The sequence below is a fragment of the Eriocheir sinensis genome, chromosome 19, assembly GCF_024679095.1.
Source record: "Eriocheir sinensis breed Jianghai 21 chromosome 19, ASM2467909v1, whole genome shotgun sequence".
NCBI classification, from domain to species: domain Eukaryota; kingdom Metazoa; phylum Arthropoda; class Malacostraca; order Decapoda; family Varunidae; genus Eriocheir; species Eriocheir sinensis.
Window position 1 is genome coordinate 5,526,431 of NC_066527.1, and position 14,396 is coordinate 5,540,826.

Sequence of the window (14,396 nt, forward strand, 5' to 3'; positions counted from 1 at the left end):
TACCTTACTTTTCCTTCCCTTTCGTTTCTTTTCCTTCCCTTTTCTTCTCTTCCCTTCACCTCCCTTCTTTTCCCTCCCCTTTCCTTACTTTACCTTGCTTTACCTTACTTTATTTTTCTTTTCCTTACCTTTTTCTTCCCTTTCGTGTCTTTTCCATCCCTATCGTTTCTTTTCCTTCCCTTTCCTTCTCTTCCCTTCCCCTCTCTTCTTTTCCCTTCTATTTCCTTACTTTACCTTGCCTTACCTTACTTTATTTTGCTTTTCCTTACCTTACTTTTCCTTCCCTTTCGCTTCTTTTCCTTCCCTTTCCTTCTCTTCCCTTCACCTCCCTTCTTTTCCCTTCCCTTTCCTTACTTTACCTTGCCTTACCTTACTTTAATTTGCTTTTCCTTACCTTACTTTTCCTTCCCTTTCGTTTCTTTTCCTTCCCTTTCCTTCTCTTCTCCTCCCCTATCTTCTTTTCCCTTCCCTTTTCTTGCCTTACCTTACTTTATTTTTCTTTTCCTTACCTTACTTTTCCTTCCCTTTCGCTTCTTTTCCTTCCCTTTCGTTTCTTTTCCCCTCCCTTTTCTTCTCTTCCCTTCCCCTCTCTTTTTTTTCCCTTCCCTTTCCTTACTTTACCTTGCCTTACCTTACTTTATTTTGCTTTTCCTTACCTTACTTTTCCTTCCCTTTCGTTTCTTTTCCTTCCCTTTCCTTCTCTTCCCTTCCCCTCTCTTCTTTTCCCTTCCCTTTCCTTACTTTACCTTGCCTTACCTTACTTTATTTTTCTTTTCCTTACCTTACTTTTCCTTCCCTTTCCTTCTCTTCCCTTCTTCCCCCTTTTTTCCCTTCCCTTTCCTTGCTCTACCTTGCCTTACCTTACTTTAATTTGCTTTTCCTTACCTTTTTCTTCCCTTTCGTTTCTTTTCCTTCCCTTCCCCTCTCTTCTTTTCCCTCCCCTTTCCTTGCTCTACCTTGCCTTACCTTACTTTAATTTGCCTTTCCTTACCTTACTTTTCCTTCCCTTTCGTTTCTTTTCCTTCCCTTTTCTTCTCTTCCCTTTCCCTCTTTTTTTTCCCTTCCCTTTTCTTACTTTACCTTACCTTACCTTATATTGCTTTATTTGACCTTACCTTACCTAACTATCTTACCTGACCTTGCCTTATCTTACTTGACCTGAGCTGCCTTACCTTGCCTTACCTTACGTTATCTTACCTAACATTACCCTACCTTACCTTACCTTCCTTTACTTTACCTTGCCTTACCTTACCTTAAAGAGCTTTACCTTATGTTGACTATATATTTATTCATTTTTTAATTTTTTTATTTTTATTTTTTTACTTTGTTTCTTATAGAGGAGAAAGAAAGGAAGGAAGGAAGGAAGGAAGGAAGGAAGGAATGTAAGAAAAAAAGAAAGGAGGAAGGAAGGAGAGGGAGGAAAATATGTGTGGAGGACAAGAAAATAAGTTAAAGAATGGACAGGGAAAGAAGGAAGGAAAGGAAGGAAGGAAGGAAAGAAAGAATTGGTTAGGTTTATAAATGGGTGAAGGGCTTTAATAAGGGTGATATTAATAAGGTTTTGATGGTAAAAGAGACAAGCAAGACACGTAGCAAAGGGTTTAAGTTGGACAAATTCATATTCAACAAAGACATAGGCAAGAGGATAGGTTTGGTGGGGGGTAAACACAGGGAGGAGTTTAGATTCTTTAATTTCTGTGTAGCATTTAAAGAATCTAAACTCCTCCCTGTGTTTACCCCCCACCAAACCTATCCACTTGTCAAAATGAACAGTTCACATAGACAAGAATTGGTTTACTGGCAGAGTGGTGGGTGAGTGGAACAGGCCTGGCAGTCATGTGGTGAGTGTCAGTACGATAGCCACTCAATAAAAGCTGAGATAGAATAATTAACATAAAGAAAAGTAAGATAAAATTATTGACAGATAGGAAATGTTAGATACATGAATGGATAATGAGGATAAGCGGTGATAGGTTAGTTAAGGTTTACAGGAGCTGGTTTGTATAGGCCTACCACACTCTTGCAGACTTCTCTTATTCCTCTCTTCTTTTCTCTCCTCTTCTCTCTCGTTTCTTTATTTTTCCTCTCTCCCCTCATGTGTTTTTCCTTCTTTCCTTTTCCCTCCTTCCTCTTCCTTCCTCACCATTTCCCTTCTCTTCTTCAATTTTTTCCTCTTCCTCTTTCTCCTCACTTTTCTTCTTCCTTTCTCTTCTTTAATTTCTTTTTCTTCCTCCTCTCTCTCTCTCTCCTCACTTCTCTCCCTTCTCTTCTTTAATTTCTTCTTCCTCCTCTCTCTCTCTCCTCATTTCTCTCCCTTCTCTTCTTTAATTTCTTCTTCCTCCTCTCTCTCTCTCTCCTCACTTCTCTCCCTTCTCTTCTTTAATTTCTTCTTCCTCCTTTCTCTCTCCTTATTTCTCTCCCTTCTCTTCTTTAATTTCTCCTTCCTCCTCCTCTTTCTCTCCTCACTTCTCTCCCTTCTCTTCTTTGATTTCCTCTTCCCCCTCCTCTATCTCTCCTCACTTCTGTCTCTTCTCTTCTTTAATGTTTCGTTCCTCCTCTATCTCTCTCTCCTCACTTCTCTCCCTTCTCTTCTTTAATTTCTCCTTCCTCCTCCTCTCTCCTCACTTCTCTCCCTTCTCTTCTTTAATTTCTCCTTCCTCCTCCTCTCTCCTCACTTCTCTCCCTTCTCTTCTTTAATTTCTTCTTCCTCCTCCTCTCTCCTCCCTCCTCTCTCACTCCTCTTCTCTCCTTTCCTCTCTCTTCTTCCCTCCTCCCTCCTCTCCTCCTCCTTTTCCTAATCCACTTTTTCCATTTTTCATTCACCCTCCTCCCTCCCCTCCTCCCTCCCCCCCGGACACAGGTGAGGGGCCGCTGATGGGCAGGTGTGATAGCGGGGTTGGGGGGGGCGAGGGGGGGCAGGCCATAAAGGTGTGCCAGGTAGGCCGGTAATCAGTCACCCCACACCTTTACGACGGCCCCCCCTTACCCCCCATCCCCACCTCAGCCCCTCTCCCTGCCCCCCCCTCCCCTGACCTCAGATGACACCCCTTAATTCCTTTCCCTCTGCCCCTTCCCTCCCTTCCTTCCCCTGCTTCTTCCCTCTCTTCGTCACCCCCCCCCCCTCTTTTTTTTTCTCTCCTTCCCTCTCCAATTACCTCCCCTCGCCTCCACTCTCCCCTCTATTCCTCCTCCCCCTCCTCCCTCTGGTTTCCTCCACCCCCCTTCGCCCTTCCCTCCATCTTCTTGCATTCTCTCTTCTTCCCCTCTCCTCTTTTTTTTTTGTCTTTTCCATACTCTTTTTTTTCTCCTCCTCCATACTCTCTCCTCTTTATATCTTACATTTCTTCTACTTCTTCCTCCCTGCCTCCTCCTCCTCCTCCTCCCTCTCCACCCGCTCTTCCTCCCCTCCCCTTCCCTCCATCCTCGTCCTCCTCCATTTTATCTTCCATTTCTCCTCCTCCTCCTCCTCCTCCTCCTCCTCCTCCTCTTTGCAGTGATGGGTTTGGCCTTTTGTTGTTGTGCCTCTCTGTCTGTGTCTGTCTGTCTGTCTGTGTCTGTCTGTCTGTCTGTGTCTGTCTGTTTGACCTAAAAGCGACCATTTTCTTTTTCTTTTTATTTTTATTCTCATTTTTTTCTCATTTTTTTCTCATTTCTACTTATTTTTCTTTTTATTTTTCTTCCTATATTTCTTTTTACTTTTCTTCCTATTTTTCTTTTTATTTTTCTTCCTATTTTTCTTCCTATTTTCTTAACATTTCTCCATATTTTTACTTTTACTTTTTCTTAAGACAATTTTCCTTTTGTTTTTATTTTCTTCGATGTTCTTTTATTTATTTTCTTTTGTGTGTGTTTATTATCCTCTCTATCTCTCTTATCTGTCTGTCTGTCTGTCTATCTCTCTATCTCTCTATCTCTCTATCTATTTATCTATCTATCTGTATCTGTCTATTTGTCTATCTATATCTTTTGCTATTTTCTCACCCGTTATTTGCTGAGAGAGAGAGAGAGAGAGAGAGAGAGAGAGAGAGAGAGTTGTATAATTAGCTTCACCTTTACCTGTGTTGATTGTTCCTTCAGGTTCCTCCCAAAATTCCTTGATTATTATCTCTCTCTCTCTCTCTCTCTCTCTCTCTCTCTCTCTCTCTCTCTCTCTCTCTCTCTCTCTCTCTCTCTCTCTCTCTCTCTCTCTCTCTCTTAACCGCGAATTTTTATTTTTTTCCTTCCTGCGAAATTGACAGGTGTGTTTGTGTGTGTGTGTGTGTGTGTGTGTGTGTGTGTGTGTGTGTGTGTGTGTGTGTGTTTAAGAGAGAGAATTACACTATTTTATTTTGTTTTTTAAGTGTTGTAGTTGTGGAGGAGGTGAAGGAGGTGAAGGAGGAGGAGGAGGAGGAGGAGGAGGAGAAGGAGAATTACAAGGAAGACGTGAAAGAAAGAAAAATAATAAGGAATAGGAAAAGGAATAAAGAAAACAGTTTGCGTTGGAGATAATTTTCACACTAAAAAGATAGAAATAAAAATAAAATAAAATAAATAAGCAAACAAATAAACAAACAAAAAATAATACCTTTTTCTCTCCCCCTCCCGCAGGTAAGTGACGTCACAGCCCAAGTGATCAACGCGCAGGTAACCAGGCGACCGCGTGAGTTACCTGGACTTAGTTAATTAGTTGTCACCTTGCTATTGTTTTCTTTTATTTTCCTGATGTTTTAATGATGCTTCTTGATTATTTGTTTTTGTCATTGTTTTCAGTTTTTTGTTTTCTATTTTTTCTTTACTTCTTTAATCTATATTCGGCATAGAAGATAGACTTTTTTTTCTTATCCTTTTTTTACAGCAAAGGAAACAGCTCAAGGGCAAAAAAAATAAAGAAAACAATAATGGAAAAAAGCCCATTAATCCCTGCTTCTTACCTCTACCCTACTTATCTACTTTTTTTTTCACTTTCTCGTATTTTTTCACCCTTGAGCTGCCTTCTTTACTGCCAAAAAAAGGACAGAGGCAAAATATATACTAGAAAAAGTCCGCCCTTACATTTTTTTCCGTCACTGATCTCCTTTTTGCAATTAAATCATATCAGTCAATCAATACATATCAACTTGTATTCAGAGCACGACGTCTGGCTCGCTGACTGGTAGTGTTGGAACTGATGTCAAGGGAACGACCAAGGAAGGGAGAGATTGTGATAATGGGCGCTCGGTATCACTATTATCAATGGGAAAAAGCGATTATATTTATTACATTTCTCCATTCTGTTATGATGGGAAACTGTATAATGGGAGAAAATCAGAATGGGGAGAAAGGACTAATGGGGGATACTGCTTTCTTTCCTTTTCTTTTAATAGGGGAAAAATGGGTTTGAGATATTAATGGGCGTTACTTACCTGTCTATTTACATGAATTTACAGGTGAGTTTTTCCATCTTTCTTTTTTTACCTTTTTCAATGTTATGCAAAGAATATCATAGCAATATTTTTTTTCTCTTGTAGTTTGTTATTTCCCATACGAATTAGTTATGTCATTAGAGAGAGAGAGAGAGAGAGAGAGAGAGAGAGAGAGAGAGAGAGAGAATGGTAAGAAAAGAGGTATAAAGAAAAAGAGGAAGAGAAAATAAAACGAACAATGAAGACAATAAAAGGAAGATGAGAGAGTGAAACGAGGAGGAGGAGGAGGAGGAGGAGAAGGAGGAGGAGGATAGAAGAATAGAGGCAATACCAGAAAAAAAGCAACAGGAAGAGAGAGAGAGAGAGAGAGAGAGAGTAAATAAAGCTAGTTCACTTTCTTTATTGCACCATCCACTTAGCGCGGGTATTCTTGGCAGGGAAGGAGGAGGAGGAGGAGGAGGAGGAGGTGGAGGAGGAGGAAGAGGTGAATAGTTGTGTATTTGGGGATGGGAAGAGGGGAAGAAGGAAGAGGAGGAAGGGAAGAAAGGAAGAAGGGGAAAGGGGAGGGAAGAAGGGAGGAGGAGGAGGAGGAGCAGGAGGAGGAAGGGAGGAGACATTGCAAAGTAGGGGACATTCTCTCTCTCTCTCTCTCTCTCTCTCTCTCTCTCTCTCTCTCTCTCTCTCTCTCTCTCTCTCTCTCTCTCGTAATGGTAGAGAGAGAGAGAGAGAGAGAATAAGGAAAGGAAGGAAGACGAAGAGAAAAGAGGAGGAAGAGGGAAAAGAAGAAGGAAAAAGGCAAAGAAAAAAAAGGAATAAGCAGAAAAAAATAGAAAAAAAAAACATGAGAAAGACGAAAAGAAAATAATGAAATATATAAATAAATAAAAAGAAATAGAAGATGAAGAAGATGATTTGAAAAAGAAGGAAAATAAAAAGAGAGGAAGGAAAACACACACACACACACACACACACACACACACACACACACACACACACACACACACACACACACACACACACACACACACACACACACACACACACACAGACACACACACACACACACACACACACACACACACACACACACACACACACACACACACACACACACACACACACACACACACACACACACACACACACACACACACACACACACACACACACACACACAGGTAAAGGTGTCAGAGATTTCACGGCCTATTGTCAGAGGAGGAGGAGGAGGAGGGGGAAGAGGAGGAGGAGGAGGAGGAGGAGGAGGAGGGAAGACTCGTAAAAATCTTGGCTCATAGAAAAAGAACAAAAAAAAAAAAAAGAGGCGAAAAAGGTTTATGAAAAGGGAGAAAAATGGGAAAGGAGGAATTTTCGAGAGAGAGAGAGAGAGAGAGAGAGAGGGGCTTAGGGGATGTGTTTTACGGAGTGAGAGAAAAATAAAAGGGATAAAAACGAGAATAAAGATGGTTATGTGTTTCTCTCTCTCTCTCTCTCTCTCTCTCTCTCTCTCTCTCTCTCTCTCTCTCTCTCTCTCTCTCTCTCTCTCTCTCTCTCTCTGATCCAAACTTCCGGTGGGCAAAGTGAGAAGGAAAAGAAGGAAGGGGATGACGAGAAAGAAGAAGGAGGAAAGAGAGGAAGGAAGGAAGGAAGGAACGGAGAGGATGATGGGGAAGAAAGGGAAGGGAAGAAGAGGGGAAGGGAAAGCAAGATTGAAAACTAAGGAAAGCAAAAGAAGTTGAAATAAGGAAAGAAAAAAAGGAAATAAGGGAATGAAGGGAAGAATAAGGGAGGTGGGAAGGGAGAGACGGAAAGAAAAGGAGAAAGAAGAGAAGGGAAAAGGAAGTGAGAAGGGGGTAGGGAAGGAGAAGAAGGAGAAGGAAGGGAAAGGAAGGGAAAGGAAGAGAAGCAAAAAAAAGGAAAGGGGGAGGTAATGGAAGGGAATGGGAAGGGAAGAGCGGTAAGGAGGGAAAAGAAGGAAGGGAAAGGAAAGGAAGGAAAAAGAGAAAGGGGAAGGAAGGAAGGAAAAGAAGGGGGGAGAAGGGAAAGAAAGGGAAGGGAAAGGAAGGAAGGAAATGGAATGGATGATAAAGGAAGGAGATAGAGAAAGGAAAGGAGAAGGAAGAGATGGGAAAGGAATAGAAAGGAAAAAGGAGAGAAGGGGAAAAGGAAATAAGAAAAAGGAGAAGGAAAAGGGGGGCGAGGAGAAAGAGGGTTGAAGGAGGGATAGAAGGAGAGGAAAAGGAGGAAGTGAGGGGTGGGAGAGAGGGAAGGAAAAGGAGATGGAAGGAAGGGGGGTGAAGGGAGGAAGGAGGGAGGGAGGGGAGGGGGGGAGGGGGGAGAGGTAGTCGTTTATTGTTACCGTGCATAATGTTAGGTGTTGGAGGAGGAGGAGGAGGAAGAGGAGGAGGAGGAGGATGAGGTATTATATGGAGGAGGAGGAAGAGGAGGCGTTTGTGAATGATTTATTTCTCTATTAATTCTTCTTTTTCCGTTTTCTTTTCGTATTTTTATTTCATTTCCCGTTTTCTTTTCGTATTTTTATTGCATTTCCGTTTTCTTTTCGTATTTTTATTGCATTTCCGTTTTCTTTTCGTATTTTTATTGCATTTCCCGTTTTCTTTTCGTATTTTTATTTCATTTCCGTTTTCTTTTCGTATTTTTATTGCATTTCCGTTTTCTTTTTGTATTTTTATTTCATTTCCGTTTTTCTTTTCGTATTTTTATTTCATTTCCGTTTTTCTTTTCGTATTTTTATTTCATTTCCGTTTTCTTTTCGTATTTTTATTTCATTTCCGTTTTCTTTTCGTATTTTTATTGCATTTCCCAATTTTCTTTTTGTATTTTTATTTCATTTCCGTTTTTCTTTTCGTATTTTTATTGCATTTCCCGTTTTCTTTTCGTATTTTTATTGCATTTCCCGTTTTCTTTTCGTATTTTTATTGCATTTCCGTTTTCTTTTCGTATTTTTATTGCATTTTCCGTTTTCTTTTCGTATTTTTATTTCATTTCCCGTTTTCTTTTCGTATTTTTATTTCATTCCCGTTTTCTTTTCGTATTTTTATTTCATTTCCCGTTTTCTTTTCGTATTTTATTGCATTTCCGTTTTCTTTTCGTATTTTTATTTCATTTCCCGTTTTCTTTTCGTATTTTTATTGCATTTCCGTTTTCTTTTCGTATTTTTATTGCATTTTCATTTTCTTTTCGTATTTTTATTGCATTTTCCGTTTTCTTTTCGTATTTTTATTTCATTTCCCGTTTTCTTTTCGTATTTTTATTTCATTTCCCGTTTTCTTTTCGTATTTGTATTGCATTTTCATTTTCTTTTCGTATTTTTATTGCATTTCCCGTTTTCTTTTCGTACTTTTCTTGCATTTTCTGTTTTCCTTTTTTCTTGGATAATCATTTTTTTTTTGCAAGTTTTATATATATCGTTTTTTTGTGCTTTTTGTTGGTTATTGATATTTTATTGTTATTATCACTTGTTATTATTTATTATTGTTATTATATTTGTTATTTTTCAAAAGATAGATTAATGGAATTCCTGTGTGAAATTTAAAGGAGGTAGAGGAGGAGGAGGAGGAGGAGGAGGAGGAGGAGGAGGAGAAAATGAAGAAAAAAAAATAAATAATAATAATAATAATAATAATAATAATAAGATAGTAAATGGAGGAGTGAGAGAAAGTGAGGAGAGAAAAAAATCAGTTGATAGAGAAAAAAAGAAAGAAAAGAAAATAAGAAAAAAAAAAGGAGGAGGAGGAAAAAAAGAAAGGAGAGAGGAGAAGGAAAGTAAGGAAGAAGAAACAAAGGGAAAGAGGAAGGGTTAGAGAGAGAGAGAGAAAGAGAAAGAGAAGGAAAGGGAGAAGTTTATGAGGATGTAAAAATGGATTTGCAAATTTTCCATCTTTTGTGTTTGGTCGGTGAGAGAGAGAGAGAGAGAGAGAGGAGGGGAGGAAACAGAAAACGAGGGGATGAGTGTAAATCTCTCTCTCTCTCTCTCTCTCTCTCTCTCTCTCTCTCTCTCTCTCTCTCTCTCTCTCTCTCTCTCTCTCTCTCTCTCTCTCTCGCTGAGGGTAACAATCTTTCACCTTTTTTCCAATTATCTTTTTCTCTTTTTTTTTTATCTCATTTACTCATTCTCTCTCTCTCTCTCTCTCTCTCTCTCTCTCTCTCTCTCTCTCTCTCTCTCTCTCTCTCTCTCTCTCTCTCTCTCTCTCTCTCTCTCTCTCTCTCTCTCTCTCTCTCTCTCTCTCTCCTCCTTCTCTCCCTCCTTCCCTCCGTCCACCACTTCCTCCATAAACCCGTATTGTACCTGTATTGTCCCCCCACACCTGGCCACACCTTCCACACCTACCTTGTCACACCTGGAGAAGCTTTGAATTGCCTCGCCACACCTTCAACTTTTTTTTTTTTGGTATGTTTTTTTTCAGATAAAAATTTTCGGATTTTTTTTCTCTTGTTTTCTCGTTGCGTTATAAATCAAAGTGATCGATATATTTGTACATTTTTTTATTATTTTTTTTCTTATCTTCGTTTCCTTTAAGCCTAAGGTAATTGCTTGTGTTTATCTTGTTTCTTTCTTGTTTGTTTTCCCTGTTTTTATTTATTTTTTATTTTTTTGATAACCAGATTTCAATACGTCACATTAGGTTATTTTTATCTTTTTTTTTTTTTGTTTTTTTTTTTGCTGTCTTCATAACGTATAGCTTGTCTGTTTCATAGTAGTACATTTGTTTTCGTTTTTCCTTTTCCTATTTTTTTTATAACCTAACTTAACTCTCTCTCTTCCCTTCCATTCCATTTCCCTTCCCCCCTTTCACCTCCTTCTTTCCCTTCCTTCGCTCCTGTTTCTTTTCACTTCTCTTCCTTTCCCTTCCCTTTCTTTCCCTTCTCCTCCCTTCTTTTCCTTCCTTCCTTCCCCTTTCTCCCTCGTTTCCTTAATTCCCTTCCTTGCCCTTCGTTTCCTTCTCCTTTTCTCCTTCCTTACTCTCCCTTCCCTTTTCCTTTCCCTTCTTCTTTTCCTTCCTTATCTCTCTTCCCTTCCATTACCTTCTTTCCTATTTCCCTTTTTCTTTTCCCTTCTTCTTTTCCTTCCTTACCTCTCTTCCCTTCCATTACCTTCTTCTTTCCTTTTTTTTCCTTCATTTCCTTACGTATATTATTTTCCTACATTACTAACATTATTTTCCTTTTTTTCTTTTTCTATGTTTTTAATAATATATCTCATACTTATATATTTTTTTCTTTTTCCTATATTTTCCTAAGTTGTTTTTATATCTTAACTTTTCTGCAAGCTTATATTTGTCTTAACCTTTTTGTCTTTCTTTTTTTTCTATCTTATTTTTTTTTTGTACGCTTTTTGTTGCCCTTGAGCCGCGTCCTCTGATGTAAAAAAAAAAAAAAAAACGCGCTTCACCTGGGTCCAAATCTTTTCTTTTTATTTATTTTGTTTTCATACCTGTAAGATTTTGTGACTTTACCTTATACTGCAATCTCACCTAACTACCTGTACTTTACCTGGATTATTAAATATTTATTCCTTCATAATTATTAACCTCCGTAACCCCATCCGAGTTTTTTGTCCATATTTTTCATTTTTCACTAGATAAAATGAATGTAAATGAATGGGAGAGGTTTATGATGATGATGGTGATGATGATGATGATGATGATGATGATGATGATGAGGAGGAGGAGGAGGAGGTGCATATAGTTGGTATTAAAAGACACTATCGCTTCTCACATTAACAATTTCTAAAGGTCAAAGAGCGGGTCAATCGGGTTCTAATGAGTGTTTCCTTGGGTTCATGGTACAGAAGAAGGGTCAAACTACCACCTGGGTCATAAAACTACTCCTGGAAATGCCCACAACTCCTATGAAAGCCTTGTCAAATATGTGTTCTTGGGCGGCGAAATGTTTTAAAATACGACCCTGGTATACAAGACACTTTCCCTTCTCACATCAGCTATTTCTAAAGGTCAAAGGGGGATATCAATCAGGCTCTAATGAGTGTTTTTAGGCTCATGGTACAGAAGAAGGGTCACACTACCACCTGGGTCATAAAACTACTCCTGGAAATGCCCACAACTCCTACGAAAGCCTTGTCAAATATGTGTTCTTGGGCGGCGAGATGTCTCAAAATACGACCCTATCCATTGCCACCCAGCTGTTCATCCTCCCTCTCGGGCTGGTCGATAAATGGGTACCTGGGGAAACATGGGGAAGGTACACTGTGATAACCCGGATGTCACTCTGGCCCTCTGTGTGGCGATGAGCTCTTATCCTCCACAGACTCAAAGGCCAATGCGACGGAGATGAACACTGAGGCCATGCGCATTTCAGCTCATATTAGCCATTTCCTCTCCCCCTTCTCCTCCCCTCCATAACCTATTTTTTCTCCTCCATCTCCCCTTCCTTCCTCCCCTTCCTTCCTCCACCTTTATCCCCCTACCCCTCCTTCTCTGCCCTTGCCTTCATTTCCCATTCCCTCTTCCCTTTCCTCTCCCTCCCCTTCCTCCCCTTTCCCTCTCCTCTAAACTGCACTATTAATTAAAATCGATGGGCGTTACCTGGGCTCATTATTATCATTAAATGTCTGCAGGTAAATGAGTTGTGGGGGGGGGATTAGCTACCTGTGGGGGGGTGGGGGTGGGGTGGGGATGGGGGGGGTGATGGTGATGGTGTTGGTGATGGTGGTGGTGGTGATGATTTGGGGGGTAGGGGGGTGAAGAGAGTAAGAGAGAGAGAGAGAGAGAGAGAGAGAGAGAGAGAGACGGAGGAAATTCTTGAGATCTACAAACATGGAGGGGAAAGTCGGAGGGAAAGGAGGGAAGGAGGAGGAAAGAGGGAGAAAAGAAGGGAGAAGGAAGGGAAGAGAGGGAAGGGAGAGAAGGGAGAAGGGAGGAAAGGGGGGAGAAAGAGATAATAGAAAGTAGGGGAGGAAAGGGGAGGGATCGAGAGAGAGAGAGAGAGAGAGAGAGAGATGCATTAAAATATAGAGATTGGAATTGATCTGTTATTATTAAAGTGGATATTGCTCTCTCTCTCTCTCTCTCTCCATAAAAATACAGAACAAAAACAACAACACACACACACACACACACACACACACACACACACACACACACACACACACACACACACAGGTAACTCAGGTGTGTACGAATCCGTAGTCAAGGCTGAGGACAGGTGTGCGGACGAGGGGAAGTTTATAGTGTGTGTGTGTGTGTGTGTGTGTGGGTGTGTGTGTGTGTGTGTGTGTGTGGGGAGAGAGAGAGAGAGAGAGAGAGAGAGAGAGAGAGATGCAGACATACATTCAAACATATATAAATAAACAAGAAAACAAACAGAAACACACACACACACACACACACACACACACACACACACACACACACACACACACACACACACACACACACTTAATCACACATATTCCCATTCCTACCATGCAATTCCTACCATCCAATTCCTACCATGAGATTCCTACCATATCATTCCGACTATACCATTCCTATCGTTCCATTCCTACTATACCATTCCTACTTCGTGATTCCTACCATCCCATTCCTACCATCCCATTCCTACTATGTCAATCCTACCAAACGTTTTCCAATCCAGTATTTCTCTTTTTCTTCTGATACTTTTTTTTTTTACAGTTTTCTATTTTACTTTTTTACCTCTTCCCTTTTCTTATTTTCCTTTTATTTCCCATTTTTTCTTCTTTCTCCTTTTCCCTCTCATCACCCTTTTCCTTAATGTTTCCCTGTTTTTTCCTTCAATTTCCTTTTCCTTCCCTCCATTTTTTTCTTTTCCCTTCTCCCCCCTTTTTCTTCCTTTTCTTGTTTTTCCTTCTATTTCCCATTCCCTCCACTTTTCCCTTTCCCTTCTCCCCTCTTTAGTTTCTTTCTTTTTTTAATCCTTCCATTTCCACATTCCTTCCAATTTTCCCTCTTCCCTCTCCCCCCTTTTCTTTGTTTTTTTTTTCTCTTTATTCTTTCATATCCCATTCCTTTAACTTTTCCTTTTCCCATCTCCCCCTTTCCTTATTTTTCCTTCCATTTTCCATTCCTTACACATTTTCCTCTTTCCTTCTTCCCTCTTTCCTCTGTTTTTTTCTTCTTTTATCCTTCCATATCCCATTCCTTCAACTTTTCCTTTTCCCATCTCCCCCTTTCCTTATTTTTCCTTCCTTTTCCCTTCTCCCCTCTTTCCTTTTTTTTCTTTTTTTTAATCACCTCCCATTTCCCATCCTTTCTCCCTTTCCCTTTTCCCCATTTCCCATTTCTTATACTCGTTCCATACACGTTTTATTGTCTTCACTAAAACAGAAAACACAAAGATCGCAGATGGTTTCTATAAATAAGAGAGAGAGAGTTAACATATTGGGAGCCTGTTTCTTCTTGTTTTTTCTTGTTTTTTTTTTTAGTTGAGTCAGCCTCGGGGTCATAAATTTAGGGTGAGAGAGAGAGAGAGAGAGAGAGAGAGAGAGAGAGATCTGGCCTGTCAATGTTTTTTTTTCTGTATTACTTTTTCTTAACAGATAATTATTCCTTTTTTTTGTTTATTTTATTTTTCCTCTTTATTTCCTTTTCTTTTTGTCCTCTTTTCCTCCTCTTTTCACTTTTCCTCTTCATCTGTTTTATTGTCCTCTTCTTTTTTTTCTCTTCTTCTCTTTCAACGTTTCCTCTTTATTTCCTCCTCTTTTTCCTCTTTTCCATTCTGTGTTTGTCCTATTTCCCTTGTTTTTCCTCCCATTTTCCCCATTTCTTTTCCCCTTTCCTCTTTGCTTTTCCTCCTTTTTCCCTTTCTTTCCTCTTTCACCTCTTCTTCTTTCCTTATTATTTCCTTTTTTATCCTATTTCCCATTTTTTCCTTTTCTCTTTCCCCTTTCACTTCTTCCCCTTTCCTCGTTATTTCCCCTCATTCCCCCTTTTCCTCCCTTTCCACATTCTTGCTCCTTTTCTCTTTCCAATATTTTCTACTTATTTCACATTTCCCAATTTAATTCTAACCTATTTT